At 44.4% G+C, this 6,000-nt stretch overlaps 1 protein-coding gene across 2 annotated transcripts in view; it reads right to left on the minus strand.

Moving 5' to 3' along the window:
- LOC122558570 (microtubule-associated tyrosine carboxypeptidase 1-like) overlaps positions 1 to 5,583 on the minus strand; it is a 39,412-nt gene extending 33,829 nt beyond the window's left edge. The window contains exon 1 of one of the 2 annotated variants that reach the window (XM_043707318.2): positions 5,296 to 5,583. The gene's annotated coding sequence lies outside the window, so the exon portion shown is untranslated. Of the gene's footprint in view, positions 1 to 4,861; positions 5,197 to 5,295 lie in introns of those variants that run through there. The other variant, XM_043707317.2, reaches the window with a different exon arrangement.
- Between the last annotated feature and the right edge of the window lie 417 nt (positions 5,584 to 6,000).

Below are 6,000 nucleotides of genomic sequence, written 5' to 3' on the forward strand. Positions count from 1 at the left end.
CTCAACTAATGTTCTGGGGACCAGGGTTCAAATCCTGCCATGGCAGATGATTCCATGTGATGAATTCAACAATAAAATAAGTCTGGAGTTAAGCATCTACTGATGACTATGAAACCAATGCCAATTGTTGGAAAACGCCATCTTGTTCACTACTATCCTCACTTGGTTTGGCCTACATGTGACTCTAGACCCGCAGCAATGTGGTTGATTTTCAACTGCCCTCTGAAATGGCCTACCACGCCACCCAGTTCAAGGACAGCTATGGATGGACAATAAATGCTGGATAGCCAGCATGCCCCCCCCAAATGAATAAAAAGAAGAAGGGTCTCAATTTCTAATGTGCTTTAGGTATCTGTTGAGGGATGAATATAGACCAGGGCAACTGAGAACTCTCCTGGTCTTCTTTGAATAGCACCACAGTATCTTTTGCACCCAACACAGAGGTCAGGCAGAATTCTGATTTCACCTTTCATCCAAAAGTTAGCAACTCTGATGGTGCAGTGCCCTATGTTGAAAAAGTGTAGTGCTGGAAAAAGCACAGCAGGTCAGGCGGCATCTGAGAAGCAAGAGAGTGAACGTTTCGGGCATGACCCTTCTTCAGGACTGGGGAGGGGGAAGGGGGCTGAGAAATAAATGGGTTTAGGGGAAAGGTAGGTGGGATGGCAATAGGTGGTGAAGGTAGGAGGTAATGGTGATAGGTCGGTGGAAAGTGTGGAGGAGATAGGTGGATAGGAAGATGGACAGGTAGGACTCACGGAATGGTTCAGAAAACAACTCTGGTCTGTATGCACCAACCATCCCCACCTTCCAGTGGCCATCCATTTCAACTCCCCATCCCACTCCCCCTCATGACATTCTGGGCCTCCTTTACCACCTAAACAAGGCCACCTGAAAACTCGAGGAGGAACACCTCCTCTTCCACCTCAGGAGCCTACAATCACACGGCCTCAATATCGAATTTGCCAGTTTCCAAATCTCCCCTCCCCACACCCCATCCCAGATCTAACCCTCCGACTCGGCTCTGCCCTCTTGGTCTGACTTACCTGTCCATCTTCCATCCCACCTATCTGCTCCACACTTCTCACTGACCCATCACAATCACTTCCTACCTTTCCCTTAGCCCCACCCCCCCCCCTTTTATTTCTCAGCCACCGTTCCCCTCCCCAGTTCTGATTAAGTGTTATGCCTGGAAAATTGACTCTCTTGCTGCTCAGATGCTGCCTGACCTTCTGTGCTTTATACAGCACTACACTTTATCGACTCTGACTCTCCAGCATCTGCAGTCCTCACTATCTCCTAGTTGGTGCAGTGTTCTCTCAAGTGACACACAGGGTTAGGTACTCAAGTTGGAGAGTTGGATTTAACCCCAGAAACCTCTAGCTCATGAGCCAAGAACACTGCCACTGAACCATATTTGACACAGGGAATCTGAGAGTTTCACTTGCTTAACATTGTATCACATTTTATTATATTTTGGTACATGTTTGCTCTTAAAAGTGATAAACATTTAGAAACGTGAGGGAACTGCAGTATAAGTGACTTTGTTTTGTGGAAAAATACTACAAACGTTAACTTAGCAGCCATTTTGCTTTGGTTGTGATAAAGCTAAGCTATGTGAGACATCATTTCATCAGAACTCCAAGAAGAATTCTGAGGAACAAAATCAGAGAGAAAGAGTTTTGGACGGGAAGATGGAAAATCACAAACCAGCTAAGATCTGTCTTATTGAAATAGTCTATCAATCTGGATGCCTCAGAAGCAAAATAAAAGGAGCATTCTCTTCCACGCAGTACCTCTGACAATAAACCTCCAACTATTCAAATACAGAAGGCATTGTGGCGGCTGAATTCTGACCTCAAATTTGCAACCCTTTCACGTTGGAAAGAAAAACCTTCAATCAACCCAGGCTTGCAATGATAATAGGCTGATCTTATTTCCATCCTTATAAGTGTCACTTATCTAGACCTATTTTTAATCTTTGTACCTGTTTGGGGGTGAATAAATTGAACACTTTTTACTCAATACCATTCAACAATAGTTGTGCAATAAAATAACCTTTTATCATTTTTAAGACTAAAACTTTGCTGTTGGTTATTTTTAAATTTGAACTCTTGAAAAACCAGAAGGGGGCTAAATGAGCAACAAAACCTCATAGATTATGACCACATTTGGTACAGTGGACAATATTAATGACTTATCCAAAGAAACAGAGAGCAAGATATTGACTGATGCTACAAGTATGGTTCCCACCTATCCACTCTACCCTCCCCTCTGACCTACTACCTTTACCCCCACCTCCAACCACCTATTGCACTCTCAGCTACCTTCCCCCCCCAGCCCCACCCCTCTCCCATTTATCTCTCCACCCCCTTACTCTCCCAGCCTCATTCCTGATGAAGGACCTTTGCCTGAAACTTTGATTTTCCTGCTCCTCGGATGCTGCCTGACCTGCTGTGCTTTTCCAGCACCACACTCTCAACTCTAATCTCCAGCATCTGCAGTCCCCACTTTCACCTTGACAATTGCATGTATGTTAAGCATGTGGACAAGATGACAGATTGAGTATAATTATGTTAAGAGAGGAGGGTATTCATTTTGGTTTTACGAATAGAAAGGCAGGTTTTTTTTCCCCCAAAAGCATGAAAATTGTAACAGTTGACATCTAGATAGACCTGTGTGCACTTGTTCCTGCAGTGTAAAAAACATCAGAATGCAGGTACAACAAGCCATTTGGAAGACAAATCACATGTTGGTTTTTAATCACAGCCAGATTGGAAGAGAAGCTGTACAACATCTTTCTATCTGGACTATCTGGAAAGTGGTGTGCAGTTTTGGTCTCCATATTTAAGGGACGATAATACTTGGATTGCAGGCATCACCTAATATATTTCGAACTGAGATAAACAGATCATTGGACTTCCAAGGAATGGGCAGCATGGTGGCTCAGTGGTTGGAACTGCTGTCTTATGTTCGATTCTAGCTTTGGGTTACTGTCTGTATGGAGTTTGCACGTTCTCCATGTTTCTATGTGGGTTTCCTCCACACTCATAACGATGTGTGGCTTAGGTTGATTGGCCTGTAGTGTCCATGGAGGTGCAGCCTAGGTTGAAATGCAGAGTCACAGGGATGGCTTGGGTCTGATTGGGATGCCTTTCAGAGGGTGGGGGTGGGTTGAATGGCCTGTTTCCAGGTTCTAACTCAGTCAGGATAGAAAGAGCAGGCTGGAAAGTGGAGCCAAGTACAAAACAGACACTCGGGCCTTGATTGTAATCTCAAAACTCTATCTACTCAAAGACTCAAGTTGCTAGCACCTTTTCAGAAAGATAGTACCAGAGGCTCACCAGAGAGAATAGAAACTTTGCTCAGTCTCTGTTTTCAGGGAGTGGTTTGGATGCCAGACAGTGGGATGGGAGCAGTTTTGCACCGCAAGAACAAATCTTCTATCCCCATCAAACTCTACATACGGCCAACCTTCTTCCGTTATATCCTGCATTTACACAGCGCCAGCATTCAAATAGCACCAATCCCCATGCGAAACTCTTAGATCATTCTCCCACCCCAGCTTCTATTATAGCCCAGGCGCTTTCCCGTGCGAGTGACAGGAACTGCACTATCTGCTTGCCTACCGTGACTTTCTCCAATCTATAATATGGCAGAGCCTGCAGAGTGTGATCTCCTTTGCTTTGCACACAAATTCGGAGATTGTTGGGATGAGCACATCTTCTGCCCTCAAGCCCGGATCAAATCTCTCTCGCTCTTACCATTTCGACTGTTCTATCAATCTTGCACTGTTCTCATATTCTGTGCCTCCTCCAGCTGTTCAGTCCCTCATTCCTTCGCCCGTCCTTGTAACGTAACCCCCTCCGAACCGCTACTGAAGCATTTCTTGGGAAATTCCATTTTCCTCTTGTGTCCGCACTAGCGCTGTCTCCCACGCCCCCTCCCCATTTCCTTTGTTCTGCTCTTTGTTTTAATAAGCTGTTCTCTATCCTTCAGTTCAGCACTCCAGACGGACTGTGGGCTTTTGAAGATCCGAAATTCCAGAAATGTTGAGCATTATTCATGAAATTTTTAAATAAAAAAAATCAACCGTTTTGTACACATTCAGATTGCAACCTACTGACTCTTCTGAATTTTTAAATAAATTCTTTTTTTTTCCAAAAATTTGTATATTGTATGTTCTGAATTTTTAAATAAAATCTTGATTTTTTAAAAATGCACGTACTGCATGCTCTGTTTTTTTTTTTGAATTTTTAAAAAGGTTTTATACATATTCAGATTGCATATATTGTATGTTCTGGATTTTTAAATAAATTCTTGCACTTTAAAAAACATTTTGTACATATTCAGATTGCACATACCATACTTCTGGATGTAAATGCCCTGGTAGAGAGGATTGAATCCCGAGTACCAGTATTTGTGTATCTTTAATTGTAGACTCAACTACATAAATCTTTTGAAAATCTTTCTCTCTCTCTTTCAAAATCACGAACCCGAACTTGCCACTCTACGACCCGTAGTTTAGGCATTGCTGAGATCTGTCAGTCGACATCATATAGAATAGAATAGTACTTTTTTGCTGAAACAATGTGGAAATAGAGAGCTTTTTGAACCCTTTCAAAGCTGGGCAGACAATAACATTGGGCGTTGATTTTGCCCTGACTCCGGATTCCACAAACATACATTAGTCTGTCGGAGCCCTGGTCATCGCCTTTGCTTGCAACTTGACAACTGCTCCTCAATTCCGGCCACCGAGTCAATCTCAGACACTGGGTGGGTCAGGAACAAACAATAGAAGCAGGGATGGTGAAGGGATGGGGAGCAGGTAAACAAAGCACAGACAAGCAAAACATAAACTTACACTGCTCCGCTTGCCAGATCATTTCAGCATCTGCACCGCTCCTTGGTAAACAAAGGACGGCGGACAATCAGAATCAGAGTGAACTCTGTGGCAAAAGTGTGTGAAGGCGGGTCTGACAATGGGCCCGCCTGCTGACTGTCCAATTAACAGACTGTTAGACAATGCCGTTCATACAGTACAGAGCGGGAATCATTCCCCACAATAAACAGTCCCTTTCTCTCTCACACACTGAACGATCGATGCTGGCTCTCCCTCAGCCGATTTTAGCACTCTTTGTAATCCCACCTGCCGCAGAATTCTCCCCCACAAACTGCCCCAGACATATCTGAAAATATCACTTTTCTTAAGAAGAGCGACAGTGCCTGGACAAAAATGTCCGATCTGGGACTTTTTATTTGGAGGTGGGAAAGAGGATATAAAATCGTCCCACTTACATGTCAGCCGTTATAAAAGCGTGCTCCCTCCAAAAATACATATACAGATAAAGCCTCTCGCGGTGGAGGGAGTCTTGGCTTAAGAACCTTCCATTTGCAGGATTTATCTTCTGTGCAGAGGAAGCAGGAGGCGCTATTCTAAGACAGAGTAGGGGAAGGATGTGAAGGGAAGCAGCTGACAACGCTTGCTATTATTAACTCAAGACATGGAGCAGACGATCACAGGATATTCGACTTGCCCCGTTCCCACAGGAATGAGATTCAGAGGGATTCATAGTGCGGCCCACCTTCACCTTCCCCATATACACACACACACACACACAGCAGCCGCAGCTCTGAGCCGAGAGGGCGGGGATTACTGCGGCTGCCGCGGACGAATGAATTGAAAAAAAAACGCCAGAGTCTGAGATTCAGCCCTCCTCTGCCAGCTCGCCTCTTTTACCGATCCTGGCGGGTCACACTTGGCTTGTGGCACTGTCAGATGTTTGCAATGGTACGGAGTGCAGCAAGCCCACGGGTTAAACCGACCACCGTCGTCTCTCTTTAATGACAGATGGTCCTCTGGGACTGTGGCGACTTTATCTTTTACCAGCCGAATTTCCTTGCAAGTTTTGTAATATTGGAATGGATTTTTTTTTTGGTACAAATTTTATGAATAAAGTATTTTGGGGAGGGGGAGGGGAACAGATAGAAACTGTTTCCTCA

Source organism: Chiloscyllium plagiosum, unplaced genomic scaffold (genome assembly GCF_037043375.1).
Source record: "Chiloscyllium plagiosum isolate Xiang-an unplaced genomic scaffold, Cpla_swu_hap1 HiC_scaffold_17, whole genome shotgun sequence".
Taxonomy (NCBI): domain Eukaryota; kingdom Metazoa; phylum Chordata; class Chondrichthyes; order Orectolobiformes; family Hemiscylliidae; genus Chiloscyllium; species Chiloscyllium plagiosum.